We start from the raw sequence: 15,070 nt of genomic DNA, 5'->3' as shown, positions 1-15,070 counted from the left end.
CGTGGACTCCGCCTTTAAGATAACAGATATCTGCGTGAATTCTTGTTAAAACAGATATTTTTACACTGAAATTCTGTGTATATGTCTATATATGAGTTGCGCTAGCATACGTGTGCATGCTTCAGATGTGTCGGTCAGCATGAGGAAGATCGTTTTCGAGCCTTGTCACTCTTAATAACTCTTTTAACATCAATCAGGTACCGAACTTTATCTCTCTTAAGGGGGTATTTACACCTGTCTTGTTTGGTTCGATTTAATCAAACTCAAGTTCATTTCCCCCCTTGGTGCGGACTTTTTGAGCAGGTGTAAATACAGCAATCGAACTCTGCTGCAGACCAAACAACTGTACCGAGACCCAGCTAAAGAGGTGGTCTCGGTCCAGTTAAAAACAAACTCTGGTACGGTGTAAACATGTACCAACCTCGATTCACCCTAAATGCATGAATGTGTTATGTTATTGTATTACATCACTTGTTACGTGCTAGTGGGAGATGCGAACATTAACTAACAAGCAGTTCATGTCGTGTATATATACTGTATGGAAATGATTTTGAATACCTTTATTTAGTGATGCACCGATGTATCGGCCGCCGATATTTATCAGCCGATTTTTGATAAATTTGAAACCATTGGCATATCGGCAATAGCACGAGAAGGCAGATACCGATTGTTTATTAATTAACCGCATAAAGGCAATGAGTTGCATGTCTGTTGTTCAATTAAAATGATTTGTTATGTTGTGCACTACACTTAAGCACCGACAGAAACCTTTGTTGAGCTGGCTCAAATGTCTTGGACAATAAAAGAAACAGACTGCACTTTAGTGGGGGAAAAGAAGTCAAACTTTTTTGAAGTAGCAATATTTGAAGAGTTTGGTTCCAAAACGCAATTAATCCATTTTGACAAATTTCGGTAAAAACGTGTTTTCTATACCAAGAAAGTGACAAGATGAAAACCACTATTTTCTGTTACAAACTTTCCCATAGCATTTTTAGGTTATAAAAACATAAAAAAATTCAAATCCATAACTTGATTTTCAAAGATTTATTATAGAAACAAATTATTTTTTCCACAAAATGTAATAAATCCATCACAGTTTTTGTATCAAAATGCTAGAAATCTATTAATTCAATGTACAAATGTGCATTCATCTTTGCCATTTTGTACACACTGACTAAAAAAATAAACATTAATGTCATTAATCAAAACACTAACTTTGTCATATTAAGAACACTGTCATTACTGCGGTTATTCTTGACGTCGTTGCTTAGCATTTTTCACAGCGATCAGCTGTAAAATGTTTTGGTCCTGCTCGATTTTCGTTGACTTTGAGTAAAATAATGTAAAGTTTTTCATATAAGATCCCCTGGGGTTAATGTGTTAGCATGAGAAACTTGATGCTGTCGGGAGATAAGCACCAGTCTCCCGAGTGCTTCGCGTAAATTATTAGATGTTGATGACAATCTTTCCCGTCACAGAAAACAACCACAGGTTTATCAATGCAAGTATTATTTTGTTTTGTTTGTTGATCACGAAGTACAAAGTAGATGAGGAAAACTAGGACTCCGTGTACTCAGCACGCCACCATTGTTTGTTTACATTGCGTGAACGGTGGGCTGTAATTTCTGGAATGATTTATTGCGTTCTGTATAAAAGGAGGAGTGGCGTTTATCACATTTTGGGAAAAAAAGGGAGAAAAGATGACAGAATAACACGCCGGATATTGAATTTTGCATAAAATTAATTATTTACTTTTAACTACTGACCTGATATAATACTGATTTTGGCAGTAACTCATTTTTTTGAAAAATGGCGTTTATCGCGTTTTGGAACCAAACTCTTCATTTATACTCTGTTTAAAGCAATAGCACTGGCATTATTTATGTTTATTAAAGAAATCCATTACATGTAAAAAAAATGAGTCAATGTTGTTAATAAAAGAAATGCTGAATAGCAAAAACCACCTTTGAAGGTTGTCATGTTGTCTTTTATATTTGTTTTAGCTTAATTTGTGCCTCTCCTATTATGTTGGTCAGTTGAATGTTAATTAGATCCAATCCATGTTCAGTAAAAATAATTTGATGCAGAAATAAAGTAGCTAATAGACCAACTGTATAGTATTGTATACAAGTGTTTAATATCGGTATTGGCAACGGTATCGGCCAGAAGTGGTCTGTTTAAATCGGTATCGGCCCAAAAAAATCCTATCGGTGCATCCCTACCTTTACTGCAATAGCAGAATATATTATGCATACAAATAGACCATCTAAATCCACATAATTTCACTTCTAAAGTTTAATAATTGTGTTCGTAACATAAAATAAACACATCATATGGCTAAGAACGCTGTCTCAATAGCAATGCGTATGAATAATGACAACCGCTCCGTGTGCTGCGCAAAAACCTGCTAACTTTATACCTGATCTGTCTTCTGCACAGCGCAACTGTCAGCAGTCCATGGTAGGTGGCACATCAGAGCATGCTGTCTACACCGATGTCATCTCGCAACACATTTTCGTCCTTGCAAAATATGAATTACAACATAATTTAGATGGCATTGTATCATGTGCTCCTCAAAAGTGTCTGCATTTGCATTAGCTGCTGATAAAACCAAACCAGTAACAGAACAAAAATTGCATTACGAATGATCTTCAATGATTTTGCACTTACTGCTTTCCCCCACCTGATTTGGCCTTTTTTTGGTCTGGACCAAAGCATGTGTACTAGGGGTGTAACGGTACGTGTATTCGAACCGGACCGTTTCGGTTCAGGGCTTTCGGCACGGTGCGCACGTGCACCGAAAGGCCGAATGCATTTTGTGTGTGCCTGTGCGGAACATAATACGTGCGTTTCCGCACGAACATATTAAGTGGCGGAAGTCTCCGCGTTCAGCGCAAGTCTTCTGTCAAACATATAACATAATTCGGCCCGCAGAAAGATTTTTATTTACTTAGTTGTATATCCGTTTGATTATTGATGTAAACGTTTACGTGTCGTATCTAAAAGCGCATGTTAAACGCGTGTCAACGCGCTGCTTTGTTCTTTCAAAAGTGCGTGAGAGGATGCACGTCTTTCGTTGCTACGCATTCATGAGACGCGCTTTCTGTGACAGCAAGAATAAGGAATGCGTGATCAGATTTTTCATCTGCATATCACGTCAATCATATCATTGTCACAATGTGATCAGCTGGTCGGGACAGAGAAGAGCTGTAACCCGGGCTTACTCAGCTGTTACTCAGCTGCGGAGGGGTTCGTAAGTAAATGTAAATTAAGTAAATTGATGACACAAGCAAAGATTAGGAGAAACGTGCAAAAGATCAAAGATGGCTATGTATGCAGCTCACTAATCTCAAAATGAGTGTATAATAAGTATATCATCATGTTGCTTGCTATGCAGTTACACATAGAGCATTAATATTATTTTTATACAGAGATGGTACATAGCCAATTCAATTCTGTGAGTTAAACAATCCAAAATAAATCAAAACAGAAAATTTTTTGTGGCAAAAATGTAGGCTAATAGTTCATAAATGTATTCAGGAATTGAATTTGTTAGTTCAAGGTTTTAGTAGAAAAAGTTTAAGAGAAGGTTAAGATAAGAGTTACCTTCTGTTATAAAATAATGTAAAAAATAACTTTGCAGTAGTATTTTATTTATTATTTTTTCATTTTATATATATTTTATCTGTTATATTTTAATAAAGTGTTTAAAAAAGTGTAAACAAATTGTAAAAAAAGTTTAAAGTAATAAACAACCTGCAGTTTAATGTTTGCATTTCTCCCTTACTGTACCGAAAATGAACCGAACCGTGGCTTCAAAACCAGGGTTCGCACCGAACCGTGATTTTTGCGTACCGTTACACCCCTAATGTGTACTAGTGGACTTTCCTGGTATGAAACACTTTTAATAACTTTTAACATCAAGCAAGTCCTACACTTTATTTTCGAATTTCTGCATGGTTTAAACCTAAACCAAAACGTCAAGTGCATTTGCACCATACACAAGAACCACTGCCTTAGATTCCCATTTCTGTCTAGAAGCTCATAATCGTATAATACAACAAACAGGCAAGCAATCAAACAACCTACAGTAAAGGACTGCAAGGGCAATGTGACAGTCTTTACGTGTTGTAGGCATACTTCGAGCCATTTGTCTGTGTCAGTGTCTTTGTGATATCCAGGAAATCAGAGAATAAAATAATGTTTCCGCTTTGGATGTCACCGTTAAATTGATTTCTCTGGGACTGAGGCTGAGCTACACAAGACACACTGTTGAAACATGTTTGTTATGACCAACAGTATTGTGTTGTAGATACGTGATACTGGTGGCAGCATTTGACACCTAATACACACACAACTGAATATTATGATGCACACAATCAGTTCAAACGTATGGGCAAACAGTATCGTAAGGCTCTCCATTTTGTGTCATGTTTGTAACATTACATATTTTTAACCCCACTAATACTGACAAAGGATTTTTATAAAAACATTATTATTTTGTTTTAAGTGACCATTTTGTCATCCTCTCTCTGTACTGACAAAACAGTAGGCCACTGACAGAAAACCAGTCATAAGGGTCGATTTAAATTGAGTTTTAAATTAAGAAACGGAATAAATACGTTTTTTATTGATTTAGGGTTTGTTAGGATAGGACAGTATTTGGCAGAGGTACAACTATTTTAAAATCTGGAATCTGGGGGTGCAAAAAAATCTAAGTAATGGGAATGACTGCCTTTAAAGTCATCCCAATACAACACATTACTAATGATGAATAAATGTTTTATATATTTATGGTAGGGAATTGACAAAATATTTTCATGGAACATGATCTTTACTTAATATCCTAATGATTATTGGCATAAAAAGATATAATTTAGACCCAAATGTATTGTTGGCTATTGCTACAATTGAGGAGTTTGGTTCCAAAAGGTAATAAATCCTAATAAAGACTTAATATTTTCTATACCAAGAAAGTGACGAAAACCACTATTTTCTGTTACAAACTTTCACGTAGCATCTTTAGGTTATAATAACTTCAATAATAAATTTGATCAATTCAAATCCATAATTTTTTTCAAGGATTTTTTCAAAGATTTATTATAAAAACTGATTATGTTTTCTGCAAAATGCAATAAATCCCATGACAAGTTTTTTTTTTCAAAATGCTATAAATCTATTGAATCAATGTATTAATGTGCATTCATCTTTGTCATTTAGTTGACTAGTGCTATACACCAAAACACTTACTTTTTCATATTAAGAACACTGTCATTGCTGCTGTCATCCTTGGGAAGTCTTTGCTGAACTTTTTTGACAGCGATCAGCTATAAAATGTTTTGGTCCTGCTCGATTTTCGTTGACTTTAAGTAAAAAAAATGGAAGTTTTTCATAAGATCTCCTGGGGTCAATGTGTTAGCATGACAGAAGCTTGATGATGTCGTGTGAGAACAAGCAACAGCCGACATTTTTCCGTCGCCCGAAATTATTCGATTTTGATGGCTTACATTTCTTCCCTGCCACAGAAAACCACCACAGGTTTATTAATGCCATCAAAGTATTATTTTGTTTTTGTTTGTTTGATCAGGATGTACAAAGTAGATGAGGAAAACTAGGATTCTGTGTGTATTTAACGCGGCGCCATTGTTGTTTACAATGCGTGGAATGGTGCGCTGTGAATTGTTGAGTGGATTTATTGCATTCTGCCGAGAAGGAGGACTGGCATTTGTCGTGGTTTGAAAAAAAGGGAGAAAAGATGACAGAATAACACGGCGGATATCGGATTTTGCGTAAAATTAAGAATTTGCTTTTAAATACTGTCCTGATACCTGATTATTGTATTTTGGAACCAGAGCATGTGAGCGAAGCAAAGCGGTGTGACGCTCCGCTAAATATTCCGCTCTACTGTTCAAGCGCTCCTCTCAGTCGCTCACCCCCCAAGCAAGCGCTTCGTTAACTTTCCGCTCACGCTCACAAATAAACCAATTACCACTCAGATCCCGCTCCGACATAATAAATATTTAGTAAGCCTAATTGTTTTCTTTACTGACGTTCTTGGATAATTGCATTTAATTACAATATTAGCTGATAAATCGCAGTTATGTTTCAGAATGACATTCTTACAGCTTAATTCGTTTTTATCCATTTAAATGTATTAAATAAAAGTGAGTTTATTATTATTCTGTAATATGGAAAAATATAAATAAAGAACGAGTGAGTGTCCCAAAACTTTTGGCCGTAGTGTACAGTTGTGTGTTGGCTATTAGACCTAGTTTATCTGATACGGAGCTCCGGATATAATTCAAATTAACAATTTGTTCCACGACATCCACATGTTTTATTAATTCACAATTTTAAGTAATAATAAATGTAATAAGTAATTACGAAATATTATAATAATTCGTTCCACGTTTTAGTAAAACTATAAGGAACGAACTGTTGAATCATGGAAACGAATTCTTAATTTATGGCCATACTTTAGACTAAATAAGAAAATGAATTGTTAATCTGTGTCCATAATGTAAAGATAACTTCTAAATTTGTGGCCATGATTTTGCATCATCATGATCGGATTCGGGGGCCCCATTCAACACGAGAGTCTTACCTTACCTATTCATGTATTAATTTGTTCTTACTAGTGCTGGGCAAAGATTAATTGCGATTAATCGCATACAAAATAAAAGTTATTTTTTGCATAATATATGTGCGTGTTCTGTGTCTAATTATTATGTATATTTAACCACACACACATTCATATATTCATTTCAGAATTGTTTTATTTATATATCATTTTTTAAAATTTATATTTATAGATTATATAAAAATATAAATAAATATATATGAACATGTAACACAGCACACACTCATATATTATACCAATAATCACTTTTATTTTGTATGCGATTAATCGCGATTAATCTTTGCCCAGCACTAGTTCTTACAGATTCTCGAACTTGCAAATTACCAAAGGGCATTCTGGGATGAGCGAGCGGTGCTGAGCGTATTCTGCGCTCTGATGGAAATATTACCAACACTCCGCTCCCACTCCGCATCGCTCACATGCTCTGTTTGGAACCAAGCTCTTCAAATATACCTGTGCTACTTGTGACTGGTTTTGTGTCCAGTGTCACAATATGACCACCTTAACAAATGATGCTATAAAATTTGTTTGCCTGTGTTTTGCAAAAAAACTGAAACGACCTTATTCAGAGATTAAAATATGGGGGAAATGAGATTTGGTGCATGTCGTACAAGAAATGATTTAGAAAGATAAAAAATTTATTCACAACTACAGCACTGTAAGCGGGGCATGATAAGAGCCAGCAATCATACATGCCATTTGTTTTTCATGCCTTTCTCGCCATTATTCCACAGACAGAATAATCAAATCTAGCATTAGACTTGCATTTTGATTTCCTGCCCTCTGCATAACCATTCAGCAGCTTGTTTATGCTTTAACACAGAAGCCAGAGCACGCATGCAGATGACATGCACAATTACGGCATGGCTGATGATTACTGTGATTTTCTTTAACAATTACCAGGTTAATATCACCTGTAGGTTCCTAAACAAGCCACATTTTTATTTCATTTTTGATAGAAAAACAAGCTTCTGAATGCTGCCAGTCAAACCATGATCAGGGTTTCTCCTGGACCGAAATGTGGTGGGGGTGGTACCATACACATGTAAAGTTAAATAAATTTTTGTTAAAAGAAGGTCAGTTCAATATTCTATTTATTTGTTTATTTATGGGTTATATTCATGGCGAGAACTGGTTAATCTATACACATGTTAATCCATACACAGTTTGGGGGATGGGTAATTTGGTATCTCCAATTCACCTTACTTGCAAGTTTGTGGCCTGTGGGAGGAAACCGGATTACCCAGAGTAAACCCACGCTGACACAGGAAGATCATGCAAATTCCACAATATTAATATTAAATGACTGAAATATAAAAAAAAATGTGTTTATTACAGTTAACTAGAGTTGGGTATCGTAAGAAATTTACAATTCTGGTTCCAGTTCTGCCTACAGATTCCCGGTTCTGATTCTGATTCCATTATATAAAAGAAATATAAAAAACAATGCACAATAATTAAAAAATTCCATTTGTGTTTATTAATCACTGTCAAAAGATGTAATGTAAATGATTAAATGTAATGTAAATTGATATTTTCAGTAGGGCTGGGTATCCATTCAGATGTTCCAGATCGATTCGATTTCGATTCACAAGCTATCAAATCGATATGATTTCGATTCTCGGATAGATTTTTATTTTCAGTCACTATATCATTTATTCCTGTTGAAGTTGTCACGTGAACATGTTAGGAGCAGTTCTCAAGCATTTGAAAACACTGCATGATTTGAGATTGAGATGGCGTGCTGGAGCAAGTGGTTGGTCATATTACTTGTAAGGCCGCCGTTGTTTATTACTAAGTATACAAAGTGCACCTCAGCCGCACGAGTGTCTTCTGTGGTGAGCTGTATTAATCTGGTGACTGTAAACAGTGGCTCAACATAATTAACATTCATGAGGTAAGACATGGCTATTTAAAGTGACCACTCCCAGCGCTTTGCCCGTGCATCGCATCGGAACTGCTTTTAGAACCGAAACTAGGGAATTCTGCACTATTCCGGTTCTGAAAAAGAACCGGTTCTCGGTTTCCAACCCTACAGTTAACATTAAAGTTGATTAAAACAAATATAACACAGATACTTCGGGCCCTATTTTAACGATCTAAGCGCATTGTCTAAACGCACAGCGCAACGTCTAAATGGGCGTGTCCAAATCCACTTTTGCTAATTTAACGACGGGTAAAATGGTTTGTGCGCCGAGCGCATGGTCGAAAAGGGTAGGTCCTATTATGATTAATGGTAGTATTTTGGGCGTAACGTGCAATAAACCAATGAGAGTCTCAGCTCTCATCCCCTTTAAAAGCAAGTTGCGCTGGCGCTATGTCTAATCCCTATTTAGATGACGGACTTTGTAAACTGAAAAACTAAGCGGAGGAAGAAGATCCCCAGTTTAAGATTAATGTTAAATAATTGTGTTGTTTTTCACTTGTATTGAAATTGTTCTTTTTTCATTAAAACCTTTAAAACCCGTTTTCTTTTAGTCATGGAAGTAAAAAAGCAGGCTTTTAATTGCTTTAAATGTATGGCTATCCAATATCATCAAAAAAATAATTACAAGTATGTAAGAAAATGTTTGTACTCTAAAAATACTTTATTTGTAACAAACAGGAGATAGAAGAATTTACAAACGGCTCTCCGCAAGTTTCAGCACTTGGACAGCGTCAGTTTTTTTAAGCATTACTTAAAAATGTTTCTCATCTCGCCATATCCACAGGTACAGAGTCATCATATACAATAAATCCGTGAGGTAGTATTTAAAAAAAACATTTAAAAACAGATGCATTTGTTCAAAGCAAAGCATTTATTTACTTACCAGGCTGCAGGTGAAGCAGCTCTTTGTGCCTTCTAACGTCTCATAATCGGTCCTCATTTATGTACAAGAGACTCAATAATAATCTTTTACATTCAATCCTTTAATCTTTCATATTTAAAAGCGTTTTTGTGCTGCTGCGCATTCATGTATGTGTTAAGCAAACCCGCGTTTATAGGCGCATATTACTAATGCGCTCTTTAAATAACAAAAAAAAAACATATTGAACCATTGACTTTAGAGCAGGTTTTGGTTGGTAAATGGCATAGTCTATTTTAGTTGCCTTAAAATAGCAACGCGCCAACAATGCGCCTGAACACACCTCGTTTTCAGACCAGAACACCCATGGGCGCAAAAGGGGGCGCAAATGTATTTGCTATTTAAACAATGTGGCGCTAAACGTGAAAATTATAATTGCGCAGGTTGGAAAATAGCAAAAGACACTGCGCTGCAATGTGCCGGGTGTAAGATAGAGCCCTAAATTTTACAGTTCACAGAGGCTCTGTTGCAGCTTTTTTGCTAATATTTGGTGGTAACTTATGTACACACAGTTTTCCTTAACCTATTGCTTAATAGACTGTAATTTTATAGCGTATAAAGTAGGGCTGAGTTTAATTGAAAATAAAGAATCACAATCTCATTTCATACATAAATGCGATCTTAATATACAGTATTTCCCTGTATTCAGATGCTGCATTCACATGTACTGTGTAGCAGAATTTTTTTTTACTTGAGTGCCATAAATGTTTTTGTTGAAAAAAGGAGAATCATTTGAGAGAATCGTAATCTCATTTCCCATGGAGAAAAATTGTGATTCACATTTTAGCAAGAATCGTGCAGGCCTAGTATAAAGTAATTTTATGAAATTAATAAGTAAAAAAAGTTTTAAAAAATTGTCTACTATCGCCAATCAAATAAAAACAGCAGTTCACAGGATAAAAATTGCACCAAATTATAAAACTTTGTTTCGGCAGTCCAAAGTTTAGCCTGGGCGACGCCGGACAGTTTCAATGCAGTAAACCCTGCTGTAATAATCAAATGTTGTGTGCCACTACAGCGGTATAATACTGCAACTGTAGTCACAAACAGACAATCCACACAGTGAAATGATTTTAAAATCGCTATTAAACGGAAGTATCGATTGTCTTGTTTTCCCTGTGGTGACATATATCCGAGTGAACTGGCTTCTCAAATGAAAAAAGGTAGGACTGGACTTGAATTTGTCCATCGAGAACTGTTTGGATCGTTTGAAGTTGTGTAACGTTGCAAATTGCTGCAATGTTTTCCCGGGTCCCGCCCACCTGCCATACCACATGACCGGAAGTAAAATGAGATCATTTCGAGGAGGGGAGGAGATTTGCGTTTTTGATTAAGGATTATGAGGGAACATCACTTTTTAAAAAAATAATGAAGCTCACAGATATATAATTTGTTAAAAATAAAACAATATTCCAAAACAATTTCATTTCGACTTTAAGCATTTTCCACAAAGATGCCTGACAAACAATTTTATGCAGTCAGAGGTAGCATGAAATTTTATGGATGTGGATGCCTCAGAATTTTCCATGCAGGAGAAACCCTGATATATATATTTATTTCAGTCAACTGGATTAGATGTTCCAACATTGAAACAACACTGTTGAGAAAACTTGAGAAAAAGGCTAACTATTTATTAATTAATCTTCAATGTATGAAGAACTCAAGTAACAGTATTCTGAGACTATTTATCCATGACTGTAAGGCGAACTCGGTGCCATCTGCCAGCTCAGCTACTCACCATCTGGGATGCATTTGCTTCTTTGTCCGTGATATCACCTCACTGGGTGTTTATCAGCGCTGTAACTCATGCAGCCCTACACTATTGGGACTCAGTAAGGGGACATCTCGTTCCACTGTCAGGTCAAACTCCTGTGATTGCAGGTGGGACAACAGATAGCATGTCAGGCTGGATTTATCAGCCAATGCATCCACAGATGCCGCTTCAGACACTTTTACCTTTATACAATTTTGTGTAAATACAGTATTTAAAACATGAAGAAAAAAAGTGTTGCATTATTCCACCCATGCACACATAGGCCGTATTACTAACATTAAGGTGTATGCATCTGGACTTTTTCAAAAAATTAGTAGATCATCTATCACAAATTACTCGTTACAATACAAATGCAGCGTTACGTAATTTTTCATTCTTTTTCGTGATACTGTCACATATTTCTGCATTTTTTCATGATCGTATCACATTTCTGTTTATTTCTGTTTAGGTGTCATTGTCACGTATTGGTTACTCAACTGTTTTGTCCTATTTTCTTACCATTGCTGATTTGGTTTAGGGTTAGATTTACATAAAATGACATCCTTACCCAAACTCTAACCCTAACGCTAGGCGACAATGGTTTAAAAATCAGAAAATATAAAAAATAAACCAGAAAAAATAGTATAAACCGATACTTAAAGTGACGTCCTAACGCAAACACCAAATCTAACCCTAAACCCAAGGGACAATGGTTTGAAAATAGGAAAAAGCAGTTAAGCAACCAATACTGTACGTGACAATGACACATAAACGGAAATTCATGATACTGTCACAAAAAAATGCGTGACAGTATCACGAAAAAAATCTAAACTTTACGTGACTATAGGTAATTTTATGAGACTGGGTAGCACAAATGCATTAATACCATAAGTGTTAATACCATATGTGAATGTGATCATGTATATGTATAATTGAGAAGCTCACTATGTACTTCCTATTGGCGTCTTATTGGCTTTATTCTATATGAGGTAGCACTAATTTTTTTACCTGCATGTGACCCATATAGGGACTTATTTTTTCTATGCAGTGTTACATATTTATTCTGCAGATATATGAGTGTAAATAATGACATTAAAGGTTTATATGTACCACCGATGGGTACAGTAACCACAAACTGCACTCACATACTTATAAGGAATGATTAGTCACGCAGAGGTAACAGTAATGTTAAGGAAAGAAAAACATCAGATAAAAGTATTAAAAAAATAATTAGTCACTAGAATCTGATTAAGTTGATGCTTTCAGTAAAGCATGTGTAGATGTTTGAAGTTGTAATTCTAATTCCTTAAAATAATAATTTACAATTCTGCATCCTGTTTGCTATTTCAATGGTGCACAAACTACCAGTGTGCATTGAACTGTATGCAGATACAGAATGGATACAAAGTCTGACAGATGCTTTATGTTTGGTCTTGATTTATATTAAAATTAGTCAATTGAACTAATTTTGGATTTGTTTATATAATGCCCAACACTGTTAGACTTTTTATTGTATATGCGGTAACTAGTTACTGTAACTGCCCATTACAGTACCATAACTGTACATGTTTTTACAGTATGATGCACTCTAAAAAAATTGCTGTAATTTTGCAGCTGGTTGCCAGTAACTTACTGTAGAAGATAAAGTCAAAAAATGTTTCATGTTCATTTAACTTTGAACAAAATGTTGCCAGTAAATAACATAAATGTAAAATCTACAGTAAGTTACTGGCAGCTAGTTGCCAGTAATACCCATTAATACTGTAATTTCTACAGACATTTTTTACAGTGTGCCCTTACCGCAGTTCCATTTTACAGTATACCCTTACTGTAACCTAGTTTTTTAAAAATATTGCCTTAAAGGGCAATCAAACCCGGCTCGCCCGTGTTGTTGGTCCGTAACACTACCACAGTGCCACAGAGTCACTTGATAAGGGTTACTCGCTACACTCCCCAAGTAGCCTTTTTGTATTTTGTAGTTTTTTTGTGCTCGGGTTCCTACCCGAAACCCCAAGTTTAAAAGTAAGAGTAAAAGCGATACAGACCCCGTCAGGCTATGGTAGACATGTCATTCAACCTATTTTAAGTCGATGTACCATCACAAAGGTCTTGAAAATATATTATGAAGGTTGAAAAACTACAAAGTGTCACTTTAACATCCGTCACATTGATCATATTGACATTGGCGCACAAGCTTTTCGAGACTGTTAGCTAATACGAAAAGCAAAGCAGCTTGTTTTCATTTAATTTCAGCAAGAAACACTCAGAGGAGTGAAATCTTGGCGCCCCTAGTGTTTTGAAGTCTTATCTGACGGTCAAGCATTTATCCATAATCCCTTTCTTGTTTCTATCTACAATTCTGAATAAATTGTTTACACTGCTGAAAAACAATTCACATTTTGAAATTTGCTTCACTGCTAAAAACATAACAAATAAAATGTATTTTCATAGAGATATTTTATTTTTCCATTTTATATGCTTTTATAACACTGCTTTCTTTAACTACAGCAGCACTACTGCTGTTGTTTTACAGCAGTCTACCGCAATTCAAAAATGTTAAATGTAAATTAAATGTTAATACCCATAATGCAATGCATATTACAGTAATGAACTGGAAAAGAAAATGATGGAATTTTACTGGGCATTTTTTGGTAAGTAACCTAGTCTAACAGTGAATCTTTTCTCTGCAGCTCACGAATACTTGGATATCATGTTACACCCACAAACACAGATTAAATCTGCCACAATTGAGTGAAAACCATCTCTATTGGTAACTAAGAGGCAATATTTTTGTGTAAAACACGTTTGCTCAGATACTTTTATGAGACTACAATGGTCAAACCCCAGAATGACCAATTTGAAATCCAACGCTGACATCCCCTGAGGCACAGCTTGTATTTTTATATATAAAGGATGCATCATTAAAATCCTTTGTGAGGATAAAAATGCCTTTCTGTTGCCATTAGTTTCTTTATATATTTCATAATTTATTTATCTGCAGTATGATTTATTATGTGGCCCAGCTGTCAGATATAGGACTGTAATGTATACTTGATTTTTTATGTCTATGCTAGGGTATGTGTACAGTTCAATGCTTTCGCATTTGCATGGACTTAGGTGGGCGATATGAGCACCATGTTGTATTTCAGCAACATGCTGTATAGAAAACTGTCTGTGCATATGCTTGCCTATGCATAAAAGCATTGGTGGACCTGTCTATTTTCCCAATTTTTTATTTTTGAGAATAGGATGACCAGAAAATGAAGAAAACTGTAGCGCAACCTGGAAATTTAAACAAATATTAAAAGAAAGAAATAACAAAACATACCAGCAGAAAGAAAGAGTCAATTTTTGTCTACCAAATGGGCTTGTTTACATCTAGTGTTAACATTCGTCTTGGGTGATCCAATCACAAGTAGTCAGGCAAGACAGATTGCTGTTTACAACCGGTATTAACATGTGTCTCAAATGTGTCTCCTGTGACCACTTTTGATCAGATTTCAAGAAGAGGATCTCTGATCTCAGGTCAGCATACATTACTTGCTACAAGTGGTTTAGAAAGTTTAGCAAAAGTTCAATAAAAACACAATGGTGCATTATTCTGTATCTGTAACACCGGTATGGTGCAATTAGTCAGATTCACTCTTATTTCCTCTCAAATTGCTTATTGTTATTAACAATAAACAAACCAAAATGTGGACTCCAGTTTATATATACACACATCTTGTATGTGCATAGAGTACAATAGTAAAATTAATTGTTATGTACATATGTTTGCTTGTAACAAAAGCAATGAATTTCTCAGCACTGAGGTCTTCATCTCTAACATTC

This window comes from Misgurnus anguillicaudatus, chromosome 15 (genome assembly GCF_027580225.2).
Source record: "Misgurnus anguillicaudatus chromosome 15, ASM2758022v2, whole genome shotgun sequence".
In the NCBI taxonomy this organism is placed as follows: Eukaryota; Metazoa; Chordata; class Actinopteri; order Cypriniformes; family Cobitidae; genus Misgurnus; species Misgurnus anguillicaudatus.
The sequence above is the reverse complement of the archived record's forward strand: the minus strand, read 5'-3'. Positions refer to the sequence as shown.